Genomic DNA, 19,685 nt, shown 5'->3' with positions numbered 1-19,685 from the left:
TTCCAAGGAATAAGGAATTTTTCTTTAAGAAAAAAAAAATCCCAGCAGACTACAACTTGAACCCTTGTTCTTAGCCAAAGTTGTGTTTGTAGGTAAAACAGCCTGAAGTTGTCCACTGGGACTGTGTAACATAGTGGAAAATCAGAAGGTTAGAGACCAAGCAGAGTGTTTAAAAAAAAAATAAAATAAAAAATTAGCCCTTGAATACACACATGCCATCCCCTTAGACATTAACACAGTGGTTTGACCAAATTTATCTTTGTACAGAAGCTTTACCTCATTTCTCAGACTATTTCTTTAAATGTAAATAGGCTGGTAAAGGACATTTTTAATAATGAGTTCCCTACTTATTTAACCATTTCATTCAGCATCACCCAGATTTATTAATTTTCCAAGCTTTATTCCCTTCCTGTTTTCTCAGGGACTTCCCTTCTGGGTGAGGAATGTCACTGCTGAAAAACTATGTTATTTAGCTGGCTTTTTAAAACTACAATTGTTATGAACTCTAGATCATTTTTTTATGTACTAACTGACTGCTGCCAAATACAGCCAATTCATCTGGTGGAAAGACTTTGTGCAATAGCTAACAAATCTGGAATATTCTTCATTGGTATATCTGGCAGTAACCACCTGTTGTGATGCCAAACATACAGTGTGAAACATATCTGGATGTTGACAGACTTCAGTTTCATTGCAGAGCATCACTGCTATAACATAAAAGTTTGCTTTTCTGCCTTTCAAATATTCTGAACACCTGCTAGTGTCATTGTTTCCTTATTTATTATTGCTTTTTTGTATTTAATTCAAGTCATAGTTGTGTTTCCTGATTGATAGAATTGCTCTCTGGAGTCTTTCCACCGACTTCAGTGGTTTTGATTCCAGCCCCAGAGGTACACAGGCTTTTTTAGCTCTGTATTATTTGCACAGCCCTCTGCCTGTGCACATTGATATGCTATTTGAGACATTACAATTTCCTCTGTAACACAAGCAGAGAAGACCTAGAGCCCACGAATCCTCTCCTTGAGGAACAAAAGATGTTGAAGAAAGCTGTCAAGAAGTAGCAACCGGTTACTATGGGGTTGGGTTTCACTATAAATGTGCTCTTTTTCCTCCCAAAACTTTCACCTTGGCAGAATTTGAGAACCTTGGATATTTATTTAGGATTTCCACAAATTTCACAGCTATACAGCATCTGGCAGGCCCAGCCACAGTCTGATGTTGAAAATATTTTGGTACTGAAATAGATCAAAGGCAATTCTAGCCTTCCCGATGCATCCGTTCCATTGCTATACCTTGTAGGATGCTACAAGATGCTCCTCTTGGTTGGGACAAGAAGGACACAACTCCTTGTAGATAAATTTTCCAGCTGTGAGCAGAAAATGGGAGCACAGAGAAGAGTGTTCTGTGGACTAGCTGAAGTAGGCAAAGTACCTACATGAAAAACCTGGTGTCTTGGGTCTACTGAGCAGTAGAAGTCCTAGCTGGATGCATTAGTACTAATGCCTAGAGATTCAAATCCTTACAAAGCCTCTTTCAGAGAATGTATCAAAATTCCTCTATCAAAGTTGAGTTCCTGCATATCAGCATCCTTTTAGACACCTCAAGTTTGTGTTCACAGTGTTATTAAAACAGTGTGTTAGGATGCAAAGTAAAACTTAACAAACCAGTGCTTATCAAATTATAATGTCATGCAAACAGGTGTAACTTTAGCTAAAGAAATACCCTTAATTCTTTCTTTTAATTTTAAAAATCTTAAAGTTTTTAATTTTAAAAATTATTAACAACTGATGATATTCAATTCATACATGTAAGGGGCCTGATTCATTACCCTCAATAAGTTTTGGATTATTTTTCTATCTCCCATTCTCCATTTTTTTAAAATAAGATACTATAATCATTACTACTAAGGACAGGGAAAAAATAAGACAATATCTTTACACATAAAATAAACCATAATTTTTTTCCTATAGCTCTTGTATTCCAACATTTCCTGTGAGGCAGTAGCCCACTGGTGATGGTGTCAGTACTAGAAATTTTTGAAAAGGTGCATAAAATCCTGGATAATTATGGAGTGAATTTCCTCCTTAACTCCATTAGTCAGTAGTTGGCTTCTGTCCTGAAGCATAATTGTTTATATCCCTAATGTATGGTTTCATCCTGTGTAATGTAACTGCGGATGGTCTCATTATCCATATAAGTGTTTAATAAATCCCTTTAATCCTGCTAAACTCCTGCCTCAAAGATACTGTATTTTGTGGCAGTGAGTTCCACGTGTTAATTAACTACTGCATAAGAATGATCCTAAGTATAATTTTTGGAGAATTTTCCTTTAGAAGGTTCATATAAATTCACTTTGACACCAGTCGTTGCTGTTTCTATTTTTTTTCTCTTTCTATTTTTTTACTGTTTCTATTTTTTGCTGTTTCTATTATATCCTATTTTTTGGTAACGATACCCTAGTTCATCAATCAACTAGTAAAAAACTAGTGTTTTCCAAACAGTTAATTTTAATTGGCTATTTTAAAGTATTCACAGAAAATGGATGCCTGCTCTGTCTTCAGCAGAGATATCATCAGAGACCTGAATTGCTCTTATCTGTTCCAGGCACAGAAACACAAATATGACCTGTGAGCCCAGCTAAGGTGGGGTGTGACTCTGCTTAGCAGATGAGGCCCCAGGAGAGCAGCATCCTGCCTTCTTGAGAGGCAGCAACTCCCAGTTCCTTGGCAAATTACACCTCCAATTTAGGATGCAACAGCTCAACCCAGGAGACCATCCTGGACAGGCTGCTGACCACCTCTTCCACCATCCTAAACTAGCACAACATGTTCTGGTGGTCATCATTCACCCCCAAACTGCAATGCAGTAATCAACAGTCACCACATCTCCTACAGAAGACAACACATATTAAAAAATAAAATAAAATAAATAAAATAAAATAAAATAAAATAATTATATATATATATATATATATAAAGTGTTAGAACCAATCACTGGACAAACACAGATCCATTTTTTAGGAAGTGAAGCAGTCAGAGTGCTGGGCTCCAGTGTTGGGCTCCTGCTCTATGAGATCTAAGGCATCCAGACATGCTGAAAACAATATAGGCTGGTTTCTAAGGGAGGATTGCAGCCCCACCCCCCCAAAAAAAACAACTAACCCAACAAACAAAATAGTTTGGATATTCAAACCAAGAAATAAAAACGTTTCAGAAGCTCCCCAAAACATACAGATTGCTCCTTTTTTGTTACTGACAGCAGTTTATTTATACCTGCCATTGCAGCACGGGCTATAGCTTTTTAATGGGAAAGAATTAAATCTAATGTTATATTTTCCAACAGTTTTAAGTGCTGTTTCTGCTTTTCTTCTTATACTAGCTCTTCTTACTCAATAAAACTTAGGAGTGCTATTTTTTCTGAGGTGGACAACATAGAAAGATCAACTATTCTATTTACAAGGTGAACCAGAGAGGATCTCTGGATACTGTTACCAAAATCAAGCCCTCTTTCCATAATGGGAGTCAGATCTATAGGGACTGCAAGTTTTCATTTGAGGATATTGTTTCCATAACCATTTGTTGGTTTTCTTGTAAAGTGGACTATTTTCTGAAGTTGGCTGTCACTTTTGAAATGGAAATCATGACAAATTATGGCACATTTTCCTTGCTATGCTTTATCAAGCTCATTAGAGATGATGCATGGTCTCAAGTTAAAGCAACAAAAGGCAAAATGTTATATAGGAGGCTTCTCTTTCTTGTCATTAATGTTTACATATGAAATGAAATCATCCTCTTCCACTTGTTGCCCTCAATGACCACCCCTTGCAGGCAGATTGAACACTCTCACTACAGCTGCATTTTTCCTGTAATTACAACAAAAATCCATTCAGCAAAATCTTAGGGTGTAAGTTATCCTAAAACTTTTGTTCCTCATTTGCTTTCTCATTCTAGACCCATTTTGACAAGGACTACACATGCCAAGAAGCTTTTCATATTTTCACAATGTTAAATGCAGAGAAATCTGAAATTGTTCTGGAAGAGAAGGTTTTGGAGAATGTATCTCCACTGAAATAACCATGTAACAAAAGATGTTTTCTAAGTCTCATAGATGCTGATACATCTTACACAACAAGCCAAGACTTTCATCCAAAAACTAAACAGCTGTGGTGTAGTTTTCAGGCACTTAATATTTGCATAAACACATTTTTTCTTTTGCAACTTGAATTTATCTTTATATCAATAACAGAGCAAACCACCAAACAATTGTTTGAAAGGAAGAATTCTCTATTGGAAGGGGTCCTGCTTGTATATTTTAGAGGCAATGGAATATCTGGAAAAGCTGGACACTACATGAACTAGCTGGAAATGTTTCCTATAAGTGATTCCTTATATGGCCCCTGATTCAAAAAAGCACTTAAGCACATGCTTAACTTGTTATCATGTGTTAAAGTGCTTTTCTGGTTAGGGATCCATCCTTAAATCATAGGCAACAGGGGTAATCCAGCTCTTCTGAAGAGGCCAGTGAAATGGTGCTCTGATTTCACTGGACCTTCTCTGATGGCTCACAGACTAGCAAATCAACAGTCCAGTGTTAAAATATTATACTGGACAAACAGAGAAAATAATTTAAAAGAAGTGTGGAAAGGCAAGTTTGCTGTCAAAGAAATAAAGGCTGTGACTGCCAAGGTAACTTTTAATTTGAAAGTCAAGTGTTGAAACCCTTAGGTTGAAACTGAAGTGCATTGACTGGTACAGTGCCCCATGCCTATCTATTGTAGTTGTCCATAGGCTGGCAAACCAACATGTAACCTGGGAAAAACGTAATTTAATTGCTAAAATATGCTGGAGTTTGTAAGGCAAGATTGTGCATCAGGCAACATTGAGATGCTGCAGTTTTGAAAGCCATCTTCCAGCTTGTTCCCTCTGCAAAGTGAGCAAGTGGGCTTGAAAAGGCCCTTCTACCTCTGGCTTTTGCTCACAGCAACTAGAAAGAAGGAGAGAGCTTGTTGCACTTTGCTACTCCTTTAAGTCGTAGCCACATTTTCCAAGCTCTGCTCCAAAATGAAGTGAGACTATATTCTATGCAGTCACTCCTGTGGTTTCATTGGAGTTGTACGTTTGCCTCTGTAGACCCCAGGAAATAAAACATCTCAAAGCTGTTGAAAACTGAGGAAAGAATTTTGTTTGCATTGGACTTCTTACATGTACAAAACCAGCGTGGTCATCTCGATAGTTAAATGAAGGGAGGAAGTGTGTGACAAGGAAGCCAATTTTTTTTTTTTAATCTGCTCTCACCTTTAAGGCAGAAGCACCATAAGCCTCCCTCAAATCCATCAACTTGCCTTGGTGCTGTCTAGACTGTGGGGATAATGCTTTGCAGTACAACCCACAGGCCTGACTCAACACCTAGCCCTGCTAGCCACCCCTCCCCGTCTGAGCACTCTGGTCTCCTTCCTAAGGAAACCAAGATCCTCAGGGAGAAGAGCCTGGCTTTTGCCCCAGCACAGCTTTGGGACGTGGCCAGGGCGTGCACCTGGACCCTGGAAGTCAGGAAGTATCTGCAAATCTCCCAATTCCAATGTACTCTTAGTTTCTCTGCCTGTAAAATGAGCACCAGAGCTCTCATCAGAAGTCAGAAGCTCTCATCACCTGTCAGAAGTATGGAGAGGTTTATTTAATTAATGTTTATAATGGTGATTTGAGATGCCAGATGCTACAGTGCTGAGCCTGCTCTGTGTAACTATGTCAATAGATAAAGAGGAGGGAAGACACTAAAGACATGCAAAGCATTCTTAGTTTCTTGCTGATGCAAATTACCACAGGTAATTCAGAAAAGCACTACAAAAGAAGGCACTGGGAGTAAAAGTTTAAACATGAAGAAATAATGACTTCTTTAGAATATAAGTGAAAAATTAATCAACTAATAAAAAGAACTTAGCATATTATATGCTAACTCATTCTTTTATAATTGAAGCACATGGCCTCGCCTCTAAATTGCTATGAAAACTAACCCATAATATTACAATAGTTTTATTACTTGATACCTAATATACAGTATAGCCATAAGTTTGTCTCTTTGTGTGCATCTCTGAAGAGTGAGAGCTGCTACATACCAATTTGCAGAACCCAGGTCCAAAAACACCTCTTGACTCAGCAGAGATGCAGATCTTATCTGGGCTGGGAGATGTGGTCTGAAGTGCTCAGAGTCAGAAACTCTGCCAGGGTCAGGGCTCAGCTTCTCTTATTGATCTGCATCCTACAGACACATTTTGCAGACCTTAAGGATCCCATGAGGACAAGTAGATATATATGTATATAATGTAGATGGTAAGAAAAATTTTTAAAAATGCAGGGATGTTCTGTGCAGTGTTTTGGGGGGACTTTTCCAGTGTTAGGTGGGTGTTTTGTGCCACGGTTTTGCATCAGTTGCCTCCAGTTTCTCTCAGGGTATTTCCAGGCCCTGCTTAGCCTCCCCTTCATCACAGCATCAGGGCTTCTTCACAGAGACCAGTAAATCACCATTTTTCTCTGTAGTTCTCTGCTCAGGCACAGCCCCATGCAGACTTGTGACACATCCTAATTGTGCTGAGCGATATCACACCTTAATGACTGGCAATAACCTTTGTTTTATGTCCAGACTGTTAAACCCTTTATAAGGGCCACAGCAGCTGTCAAACAGGGTCAGGAATGAGTTCTGATTTTCCACTGTTGCACTTACAGAAATGGTTTTTAAAACTCTTGAGCAATTCTCTTTTAGCAAATAGCAGAGTCCAGCTATTTCCTCACTATCCCTACATCACATACCTGGAGAGGTAAGTAAAGAATGACTAAGTAAAGACTGAGTGTGCTTTCAGCTAATGATCTGGCACTTGTATAATTACATAGGGATGTGTACATTACAAATCTATATTACACACTATAGGAAGAAGGCCAGGAGAGGCTTTAAGAGGTTGTTTGTCCTAAGCACTGCTTTGAGGGAAAAGCAGATCTAAACCATCCCTTACAAAGTTTGTTCAACCCATTCTTATAAACCTTTAATACCCAGGGAGGCTGTGGAAACTGCTAATGTGCTCCAGAGTGGTCAGAAAGCTTTCAAACTGGAATCATCCCCTTGCAAATTAAAGCCATTCCTAATTTCTTGTCCAATTCTTAGTGGACATGAATAATTTATCCCCTTCCTCTTTATAACAACCGTTTAAATATTTGAAGTCTGTTATCATGTACCTCCTCAGTCTTCTCTTTCCTAGACTAAACAAACCAAGTTCTTTCAACCTTTCCTCATAGGTCACTTTTTCGAAACCTCTCATCATTTTCATTGCTGTCCTCTGGACTCTCTCTGATTTGCCTGCATCTGGAAGTGTGGTGCCTAATGCTGGACTCTGAACTGCAGCCAAAACCTCACCAGAGGAGTGGGAATACATGATGCACCCCTATTTCATCTGGGGATGCAACAGCATCACACTTACACTTATATTCAGGCTGTGGTCCAGCTCTCATCCTTGGTTTCTCTTCTGCAAAACACCAGTATGATCTTGGATTTGTCCCCTTTTCTTATTGTAGTACTTTCTACTTGTCTTTATGGAATTGCAGGTCACTTCTCCAATTTAATAGAGTCATTATGCATTCTAATCCTACTCCAAAAATGCTGACACCCTGGCAGCTGGGTGCCATCTGCAAACTTGATAAGGACATGCACAGTCCTAGAGGTTAGTGAATATTGAACAACCCAGGCTTAGGATAAACCCCTGTAAGATCTCTACTGAGATGACTGCCCAGCTTGAGAGCAAAGAATTGATGTGTACTCTGAGTAAGCTTTTCCAACTAAAAAGTAATTCTGCTTTTGAGCAATCAGAGCTGGGGAAGGGACAAAATATTCTGAAACAGTAAAGAGTAAAAGAAAATAATTTGGAGCAAGGATGCTATAAGATCTTAAAAACAGTAAATTATCTTGCATCTAAATGACTGTAATATGTGTTTCTTATTGTGTCTACTGCTGCGCAAGCAAAGCTTAATGTCTTGTTTAGATTACTTTAATAGCTTTTGTTAATAAGGTAGCTTTCCCTGCATTTTTTGTTTATTTCATTTTAGAATGAAAGCAGCCCAACCAGTGCAAAGGGGATAAAAGTTCTATTTCTTAAGTCTTTTATATAACTTATATATCTGTTCACCAGCAAATCGTGGAACATTCATGCATGGAGCTATCGAGGGAACCTTAGAAACCCCTTAGCCTGACCTGGGCTCAAGATGTTTACCAATATGCAGGCTTCAGCCTAGCCTGGATTGCATGATATTTTGCAAAAAGAGCTTATTTTAGCCTGTGTTTTACAGCTGCTTGTCTCATTTTGTGGGTTTTCACTGGATGTTTAATGTCCCAGGCACTAGTTTCTTAAGTCTGCAAAGAGAAACAGGCTGTGGCTGCTGGTTTGGTGTCAACAGTGAAATCTGTATGAAATGAGATGATGAACATCACTGAAAGATGCTTTCAGACTTTAAGTTACATGAAAGCAAGAGTAACTTTCCCTTTCTCCTTGAATATTCTATTGATTTAGCCCTTTTCTTCTTGTTAGGACTGTGCTTAATAGAAGAGGTGATTTTCTACCCTCACCACGGGTCTGAGAAGTCAATTTGTTTCAGTAAATTTCATTACTTCCAGCAACCTACCTCACAGAAATTCATGGCACCCAATGAATTTCAGTAAAACACATCTTGAACTACATTTACAGCATGCAATGTTGTGATTCTGAAATGAAAGGACCAGAGACTCCCTAGGAAGCATTTCCAGGCAGGGAAAAACAGAAACTTAAAATGACAAGGGTTTGGTCATCCAATCAAACATAACCTGATTGAGGAATGCAACTAGTAAATGCAATATCTACTTATTTTCTGCTAACATGAGGGCTGTGAATTGCCTTAGGAGACAGAAGTTCAGGTTCCAAAGTCTAGTCTGGGAGCCAATGAACATCCCTCTGCTAAAGCACATGCCTCTGCAGGAGACGTGTCCTCAGCTTTTCAGTTAGCTTCTTGCCCTTGGTTTCCCTACCTGCAAAGGGAGTCTGAAGGTGCTGATCCTTTTGTGCAGCATGATTTTGTGGCTGAGCATGAAAAATGGGATGTGTTAGACAGTAGACACCACATAATGGTTTAAATTAGTATCAAATGCAAGCTAGAACAGCCACCACCCAGTCATGGAAAAAGAGATAGAGCTTAACTTCTTCTGTCACACAGCTCTATCAGGTCATTTGACTCCACAAAAAACTAACAGGTAGATGATAATTCCCAGCCTAAGCTGCATTATTAATAGTGACTTCACATGAATTTAGTTTCTGCTTGCAAAAATTAAGAAACCATAGATTTGTCCAGAGAACAAAGAAAAGCAGGAGACATTGCAAAGCCAGCTGTACATTGTGAAGCTACCTTGCCATCATCTTAATGTCACCTTAAGGAAGCAAAAGCCTCTGCTCTTTATTTTCTCTTTATTAGAGAAAGAAAAATCAGACTTCCTAAACTGCTGTGGAGCCTACATATGAGGATTAATTGGTTAATATCCTGACAATGTAACAATGCTACAGTGAGCGATGGCAAGGAGCATGACAACGTTACCAAAACAACATGTTATATCTATGAGGAAAATGTGGCTGAAACAGTGAAATTCCAGAGACATTTTCTGGGCTCCTTCTGCTTTGAGTAACATGAACACAATCTTCCTAATCCGCCGCTCCTGCTCTGACATTCCAGACTCATGCATAGCCATTGGCAAACTTGGAACGTGCATCCGGTGCATTTTTTTGGTTGAAATGCTACATCTGGCTTAGCTGGCAAGTGTTCCTTTGCCTCTAGAGACTAAGCCAAAGTGGAAAGAAAGAAAGAAAGAAAGGAAAAAAAAAATAGGAATCTTAAATACATGCAGGAAAGGATGGCTGAAATATACTCTCCTCTTTGTTTCCTGGAAAAGTGAAACTGCATTTATGGCCTCTGACCTTTGGCAAGCTGGCCCAGCAGAAACCCAGCTATCTAAGAGTTAATGTATGCAATGTACTGTGAGCATTTCATTAATTTGCTTATTAAAAACATGAAAAGCTTTTGCCTCTTTGACACCCAAACAAAAGGCAAGCAATTGGGAGACTTTTGACCTGAGCTTATCAGATGACTGGTGTAATGTTGTCAAACCTTCCCCACTGCATGCAAGGAAGGTCACATTTTAGAGGTGTTTATGACATTTTAAGGTTCATAACGCCTATCTTTGTCAACACGAGAATGATGCAGGTCAAGCAGATGGGCTAATGAGGCTGAGCACATGTGGAAAAACATACCAAAGAGATAAATACCTAAATTAAAAACTGTAATTCAAATAACCTGTAAAGCAAACATCTTCTCCCACAAGTTGGAAATATCACAAGTTGCTTATACTTGACCAGAAGCATCGGTGCCCACCAGCATAATGTAGGCTTGGGAGCCCATTGCTTTCACTTGTAAGGGAATATTAGGCAGCTTTGGAAAACTGAGGAGAAACTGGGTTCTTGCAGCTTCCTTTCACCCTTTCTGAGAGCAGGAATGTGCAGAGTCTTCTTAATTATCACCATAAACAACAATTTCGATGCAGATTATAAAAAAATGTCACCACATCACCCCAGTGGCTTCAAAGTGCACTATGATCTTTGGGGGAGGGGAGAAACAACGAGGCTGATCTGCAATTTTGCAACCAAAAAATGGGCACAAGCTCAGATCGTTTAAAATTCATTTAAGACTATTTGCACCAGATCCAAGCAACAGAGAAGTGAAAAACAACTAACATAACACTGAAAACATTAGTAAAATCTGGAATACTTTCAAGATGTCATAGGCTACACCTACTTTCTCAAGGCAGTCTCAGACACAGGAGCAGGTCAGTGGGTTGGAGCAATTGGTGTTGAGGGTTCTTTATCTACTCTAAAGGAGAGGTGGAATAGTTGGACTGTTTTAAACATGATTCAGCCCAGATTCCTGAACTGAAATATCCCAGAGAGTGATTCCAAGCTTTCTGGAGGTCTAGTCATTGGTTTGGCCTCTTATTCCTGCAGTAGGAGTTGAAGAACATTTGGCACATGCCTGGATCAAAGCCTCCAGTTTCTCCAAAAAGAATCCTGCTTATGTGCTGCAAAACCACTCTGTGAACTGAACCATTGCACAGTAAATGGGACAGTCTGGGGGATTTGCTTCAAAACAGCATCCCTGCTCTGAATCACAACACTGATGTGGATGCAGCCATAAAAGCCTCCCAAAAGGCAATTTAAAAACAAGAATCCCAGAGGAGACATTACTGGCAATTCCTGATTCAGTGATAAGCCTGTTTTTCAGGATGGAGAAATTATCTTTAATAGCTTGATCTTCTGAATGTATATATTCTAAAACACTGGACAATGTCTCATTAGCATCTAAGTAAAGGGTCTACACTCGTTTGACTTTTTATTCCAAATTTCAGCCCACTAGGTTTTTTCTTCCTGGTAACTATCGGATAAAATGTACAGGGGGTAAGAATATTCTTTGTGCAAACATTTTAGCTATTGTACGTATATTAAACACACATGTATGTACGTACACAGGCTATTGGGGAGGGCTGGGAAGAGCACTATGACATGCCAACATTTCCTCTGCTGGGAAAATGTAGTGGAATAGGTGTATACAGGGAGCTTTCCCACTTTGCTATATCAATACTTCTAAATATTCTTGTAAGGACTCCTGGATTTAAACTATTAAACACAACAATATATTGTTCAATCCCAATGTGTAAAGCACTCTGAGGAGTGAGACTTCTCAGAGAGCCCAGCTGAAGCCTCTAGGACAGGAGAAAAGTAACGTGAAAAACAAGATGTCATGATAAAACCAAGACATCTTTTTCTTTTTTTCCTCAAAAAAACAGCAATGCTTTATGACAATTGAATATTCAGAGAGATTGTTTTAGTTCCAGCTTCTGTGTTGGTTGCGTGGCTGATGATTTTTCTTTTCCCCCCCCTTCATGATAAAGGCATTATTATGATGGTATTATTATAATGATTGTCTTAAAAGCTTTCTTATTCCCACCTAACACTTTCACAAATTTCTTCTGTCTCCCTGCCAAGCATTAGGGCTTCTTGGAATTTTTAGCATTATTTCAATTATTTGTAAGAAAAACACAATGTCATTACATGCAAGTTTTCCCTTGCAGAAGTTGCAGAGATTTGGGGCTACAATGATTGCTTAGCTGAAGAAATGTCAAAAATAAAAGCAGAGCACATCTTAAGAAATAATAATGATGATAATAATAATAATAATTTATTGTTATTATTTTAGTTAGTCTGGTCCTTTGTGTTTCAAAATTTTTCAGCATCTTTTTGATGATGAAGGTGTCTGTGTGATATCTTCTGAGATGACAATAGACCCACAGAGAGCAAAGTTTAGCTTTGAGCTCAGGATCAGCACAGACTACTCTACACACACGTAGACATTCTATGAGTGTCTTCAAAAGAGTGCAGAAAAACTCCAAAAAAGGAGGAAGACCCCCACCATCACTTCTGCCTCTCCCTTAGGTCCCAAAAGCCAACAGGAAAGGTAAAGAACAAAGCGTATCCAGGTTTTGAAGAGGATCAAGGATTTTGTCACCCTTCCCTCCTGGCTTTACCACTTCCTGCCATAATATTAATCATAAGCATCTTTACATGTGCATTTTATTAACCATTACCAGCATCCCAGTCATATCACAACTAATGACCAAGATAGATGGGTACACCTTCACATGCCAAACAAACTGGTACCAATATGCTACACTATGTATTTCAAAATTTGACCCAAACACATTTTTTTCTTTCAGTTTTGGGGAAAAAAAAGAAGAAAAAAAAAAAAAAGGGGATTTTTAGTCATTTGTTTACATAATTTTTGCATTTGCATATTGGGCACTTTCAGAGCAAACCTGAAGGATCTCAAACAAAGCTGAACATCACGAAGAGAGATTAGTGTGGAACCAGTGGAAAGGTATGGAAATTCACTGGGTTAATGGTGAAAGAGACCATATGTCCTCTGACACCTTGACTTGATGGAATGCCTCTCCATAAATGCTTCCTTAATGCAGCCCCTTGTGCCTAGGTGTGGGATGACGTACGGTCTGCCTCACTCCTTTCATGAGCTTTCATCCCTTTCATTTACAAGCCGCGTGTTCTTATAATCAAGATTTTTTTTTCTGTTCACCAGATTATTAGAAGAGGGCAATTAGGGGTAATTGTTCAAAACCTCTGTTAGGTGCACATGCGAGGCTATGAGTAGTATTTGGATATTGGCAACTTTGGGAAAGGTTTTGCCAGGGCCTTCTATAAATCAAAATATAACTCTTCTCCTTTCTTAACACTAAGGTTCAAAGCATTTACAAAGATCATTATTACTCTACAATTTCTCTTAAGCACCCTGCTCTCTGATATGTTCTGATAACATGAGTTGCACATTTCTTTATCAGGACAAAAGAATTTCTAGCAGTATTATTTTTATTATTACAGTCACCCCCAGTCAGTTCCACATCCATAACAGTAGGGCCTAAATAAACAAGCAATATACAGGAAGACATGTTCCCTGCCTGAAAATGTTTATGATCTCATTTAAGACAAGACACAACAAGTGAGTATAACAAATGTTCAACACAGATTCAAAATGTAAACATAAGGTAGATAGGAAAATGGCCATAAATTCCTGTATCAAAGATAACACCTCTCAAAGTCTCTCACACAGTAACATGAAACATGTCAAGCAAAACTCACAGAGGGAGGGCAATGCACATGTTGGTGTTGCTGCAGAAAATTCAAGTTAAAACTAATGCAAACTAAAAGCTTTTTTGTCTTATTTAGGAAATATGTTCAGGCGTAAGAAAACAAAATACCTAAATGACTGTGGTTCAAAGAGCTGGGATTTTTCTTCTGTAGAAACATTTTGCTGTTGTAGCTGATGCTAAAACTATAAATAGAAAAATGTGTATGCATGTGGTTGTTCTTTTGTTTTCTGTTATCTAACCTAGGAAAGACATCTGGAGTGTTGGTTTTACTGCTTGTTTATTACTTTATTCTTTTGTTTAAAAAGGTAATATTGTTTCCTTTGGATCTGGCAGTGACTATGAGCATAACAAACTGTCATCCTGTGATTGGAGCAGTGGAGCTGGATGTATGAGGTATCTAGGGAAGGGACACTTCTGCACTTGCTGATATTCAGAGCAGTTTTGGGGATCATGCTCTGAGTCAGAGCCACAGACAATGCCAAGAGCAAGTGCCTAAGCTCTCTCCAGCCACCCTCATGCCTAGCTTTAGCACTCAGATATGTACAGATGGTTGGTCCACAACCAGGTCCCTATTCCACCCAGGGCCTCTGAAATTGAGCGCTCCACATCTAAATAATGCTTCTAGCTATATCTCAAGTCATTTGCTGCAAGGAAACTCAAAGGTTGCACCCTGAATTGGCCTCAGGAAACCAGCTCAGTGAACATGGCTGCAGGTTCTTTGCTCCAGCAGGGTTTTTGAGCCATATACCTCTGTTTGAGTCACCTTGGAAGGTCTTGGAATAGATGGTAGTTCTGTGATCACCCTTTCCTCTCCCCCTTCCCCTTGTCTGGTGAAAAATCATAAGCCTCAAAATCAATAATTACAGAGTCAGCTTTACCAACAGGTAATATTCAGGCACGCAGGTTCAAAATGTAAACATAACATAGGAAGCAAAGCAGCTGTAAATTTATCTCCTGAAGATAATGCCTCTCAAAGTCCCTTTTGCAGACTTAATAAAATAAAACACACTGAACACCAAAGGGATTGCATGGCAGCCTCAGCAGCACACTGGAAACATCCAAGCAGCCTGGGCTTAGCTCTGACAACCAGCAGACTCCTTGGACCTTCCCACTCCCAAATTAGGTGGAGCACGTCCCGCACCGTTTCCAACAGGAGCTCACTTAGCTGAGCCCCAAGATACACGGTCTTTGTTGGGCTGGATATTGAGATTAGGGATTCTGCAGCTTTTTTTCACTGCAGGGATTACTTCTGCTCTTGGGTTGGACTAAATTTCCCCTCTGCTGTTACCAGGCACTCTGCTGTGAGGCAATTCTTTGCTCGGCTTCCCTCACCTGCCTGCTGGCAGCCTTTACCCCACTGTGCTCCACTTAGAGATATAAAACCCCACTGTGCAAAATACTCTGTTCATCCAGGCACTTGCATGCAATTTGTTATTGATAAATATCAATATTATCATCATTAGCAGAGCAGAAAAATTACCATCATTGTCTATTTAACTGGCTGCACATACAAAAAAATGTTGGTTTGTTGGCTTGGGCTTTATTTTCTGGTTTTCAACTCTATGATGAAAAGGCCATGTAAAATAAGAAAGAAAAAGGAGTACTCTGCCATATGAAAAACTATATTCAGTGTCTACAAACAAATTAAAATCAGATATGGAAAGAATAGCTCCCATAAGAGAGGGTTAATGATCATAAACCCTGGCCCAAGTCCTGCCCTTAGGTGAAATCAATGAAAAAAAGCAGGTACATATTTTTGGCCCATTTCATCTCTTCTTACAAGGTTTTCTTAATACAAACCCAAATCCAGGGACCAGATCAACTCCAAAATCTCCAAAGTTTTCTCTTGAGCAATATGAAATCTTACAGAAAACGATTTCTAATATCACAGAAAACAGAGCACATCCAGTACCACTGGGAGCACACTTATTTCACACAAATGAAAGAAATAATCCCACTCATTCTAATTGGAGAATATTTTTCTGGGGCAGTGATTTTGTCAGCTGTAAAAATGATTAATGCTGTAATTCAGCAGGATACTTAAGCACATGTTCAGTCAATTCCTATTCAGCAAAGCATTTAAGTACTTAACTTTACGCACATGCTCAGGAATTTCAGCATGTGCTTATGGGCCAGATATGGGAGCGTGTAGCATCAAATGACACAGAGCAGCACTGAGCAGCTTTCCAGCCATTGCCCAGCAGCCATGGGGTATGAGACAATGACTGCAGCAGCATTTTGGCATCTCCTTTCACCTTGCCATGGGGTGCTCTACGTGCCCTGTTAAATAAGGTTTGACTGTGAAATGGATCCTAAGGTAATATTTTTGTTAGGGAACAAATACATTTCATTTTCGACATCAGTGACCACAAAGACAGCCCAGGCCCTTTGCTAAGGTAATATTTTCACATCGAGCTGCATTCTGCTTGAAAGCAGCATCAACAAGGAGGCAGAGGCAGGTTTGCCACCCTGCATCTCTTAGTCTTCCTTGTCTAAGAAACATTTTGGTTGGAAATGACCTTTGAGGTCATCAAGTCGAACCATTAATGCAGCACTGCCAAGGCCACCACTAAACCAAGTCCCCAAGTACCACATCCACACATCTTGTCAATTCCTACAGGGATGGTGACTCCAGCACTTAATTCCCTGGGCACCCTGGTCCAGTGCCTGACAACCCTTCCAGTAAAGAAATGTTTCCTAATGTCCAACCTAAACCTGCCCTGGCACAGCTTGAGGCCATTCCCCCTTGTTCTATCACTGGTAACTTGGGAGAAGAGACCAACCTTCACCTCACTACAACCTCCTTTCAGGCAGTTGCAGTGAGTAAGGTTTCCCCTCAGCTTCCTCCTCTGCAGGCTGAACACCCCAGTTGAGGGCACCAGGGCAGCTTGCCTCCCCTCTTGCACAATCCCATTTCCTTTCCATGCTGGTTGCCCAGGTGAGGCAGCTTTAGTTGGAGTCCTGCAGCCAGCACAGCCCCAGCAGGCAGGAGGGATGTGGCTGGGAGGTGCTGGGGGATGGCACAAGCTGCAAGCACAGGCATGAGGAAACACGTTTCTGTCTCTTGCCAGGGGACACGTGCCAACACATGCCTGTGGCTACAGTGACAACATCATGTAAAGCAACAGGATTTGTGTATAACCTCTGATAGATACTACTTGAGGAGAGCATGGCAAGCAGTGAGAGCAGCAGAGGGGTTGCTGTGACTGCAGGAGAGGAAAATCCCCACTGGTCCTGATGGAGAGTGGGGGAGGAAGGGGGAGGAGAAGGGTGACAAAGCATATCATTAAGTCAACAAAAACCTCTGGACCATCCAGAAAGAGCTAGAGCAGGGGCAAATCTACTACTTGCCAAATTGATTGATGGTGTTTACCATCTTGTCCAGATATCCAGATCACAACATTCCCACATCTAACCAGATGGATCCAAATGTTTCGCTATATTTTTCCCCTGGTTTTCTCAGGCTCAGATACAGGGTTCAAAAACAGGTGTCCTCAGTGCAAAAAAGTATCTTCAATCTTCGGCTGAAAGTCAGACAGTACAAAGAGGGCAGCAGGAAGCTGCATAAGGGAAAAAGAGGTCTTTTTGAAAAGATAAGTACTTTTTAGAAAAGCATGAGAGAAAAATGTGTACATGTCACTACTGACCACCATAAAAGCTTCAGCATGGGAAGTCTGGAAGCAGACTGATGTTTTGTTACAGGGGGGGAAGTATTTGCTCCTGTTGTTCTGACATCTGTTGAAGTCAGAGCTGGATAAATACTGGCAATGAAAGTTATCCAGTCTAAGCATTTCACTGCGTCTTTATGAACTTTGGAGGAAAAATCATTCCAAAGAGTACCCCCTTTTCTCTTAGATTGTGCATATCCACATGTATATGATTGGAAGCCATCTGATTTCTTTTAACATGCATGAAAAGAGCTCACTGGTGATGTCTCTAAACCTCACTGTGAGCATAATTGTAGAAATCTGTAAACACACAAATCTGTGTCAGGTAATCAATCAATAATCTGCTAGAAGGTCTGTAGCCAACTTTCTTATAACTGAAGCCACAACCTTTTAGTGAAGATAAAACTACACTTCTCTGACATGATGGACCTATCTCAGCATGGCCAACAAGTCCGAAAAAAATACCTTTTATTAGGAATACAATTCAGCTTTAGCTTTTTAATAAAAAACAACCAAAAAAAATAACCCAGCACCTATAAGTAAACCAAAGAAAATGCAGCATGAAATTGAAGACAGGAGACTTTTGGCATGAAAATCCAAGCAACATATTCGGGATGGGTGGCCCAAATGCAGATGCACAGAGAAATATTTGTCTTTCACATGCCTGATGGAACCCAGGAATGAACAATTTCCCAGTACCTGAGGAAACAAAAAAAACCCCCACAAACAAACAAAAAACCCCAATAAAACAAAAAAGAAAAAAATGTAAACTGCCTGGTTTTAAGGGAGCAGCTGCAGTTTAATAAAGATAAGTGTGTCGTTGTGACAGAAACTTTATGAAGTACCAAACCTCTGTCCTCTAAATGGTGTCTAATCTAAACCTTGGAACAGCTCAGTTTGTCTCTTCCTTCTCCCAGTGCTGAAAATAAAAACAGTATTTGACAGGGGACAAAAGGGGCACAGCCATATTTTTAGTAGTTCTGGTCCAACTTTGCAAATAAGTTCAGGAAATATTTTTTGCTTTGATTGTCAAAGAGAACCTTTCAACATGTTGTTTGGAAACCCTATATTATCCAGAAATATACTTAAAACTCTTTCAGGATGATAACTATAAAAATAAAAAAATATTTTAAACATGTAAAATTAGTCTTTAATGGGGCAGTTTTGCATCTTTTCACACCCCAAAAATGTAATTTGGGACAAAACCCCAAATTTTTAATTCAAGTCAATCACCGAGCAGGAAAAAAAAAGCAAGTTTTAAAAAACAGAGTAATCATAAATTAAATGGGAGGTATCCAAGGTATCTCAGAAGGGATGAGATGGTCACTACCAAGGGATGTAACAAAGCACAAAGATTATGGATAGAAGAGGAGCAAGCAGGGCACAGCAGATGAGAAGAGAGATGGGAAGAAAGTCTGTGGGACAAGACTGTGGGAGATGGAATATTATTTCCTAGAGGGAATATAGGAAAAGCACAAAAGAACTTCTTTGTTTCAATTTGATTTTAAAACCAACATCATGTCTGGGTCACAAGTTAGCACACCTTTACAACTCAAACTGGCTCTACAAGTTTTTCACTCCATCAGACTGTGTTACTGTGTTGTACTTTAAAACCAGTTTTTCCTGTGGTCAACAAAAAGTCAATGAAAAAGAACAATGCAGCTCTGATTGCATTTTTGGTCTGCAGCTGATAACATTGCTCAAATACATTTGCACAGGATCATTTCTGGTGTATTTCTCTGTTCACACATGCATTCAAGCTGAAGATAAAAAAAGTGCATCATTAATGGACCTACTAGCAAAGGCCCAGTTCTTCATAATTGTGATTATTATTATTTTCTTATATTTCCTAATTTAAATAAAAGAAATCAAGTCATCAGGGCAATATCAAGTATATCCTAAAACTATTTTGACTGCAGATACCTGCCTGAAGTCACATAGGTGTCTGCAGGAGAGCAAGTCATGTCAGGGATTCATAACACTGAATTCACTTTCATGCTATTGATTGTACTTGTAGTTAACTAGTTTCTTAAGAAGACCAATAAGTCTCCTTGCACCCTTCCACCCTGCAGGTTGACCCAGGTTAACCAACACGAGGAGTTTGTACAGACTGTTTGCAGAAGTGTTTGTTTAATAGACTGATTCGTATAGAGAGGAACTTTCCAGAGCCCACATAAACACCTAAGTCTATATTAAGTTCCATTAAAAATTAGGAAAGTTTTCTTCCCCCTTTATACTGGTTATCCCTGT

The sequence above is a fragment of the Chaetura pelagica genome, unplaced genomic scaffold, assembly GCF_000747805.2.
Source record: "Chaetura pelagica isolate M959 unplaced genomic scaffold, ChaPel_1.0 scaffold453, whole genome shotgun sequence".
Taxonomy (NCBI): domain Eukaryota; kingdom Metazoa; phylum Chordata; class Aves; order Apodiformes; family Apodidae; genus Chaetura; species Chaetura pelagica.
Note: the sequence above shows the minus strand (reverse complement) of the source record.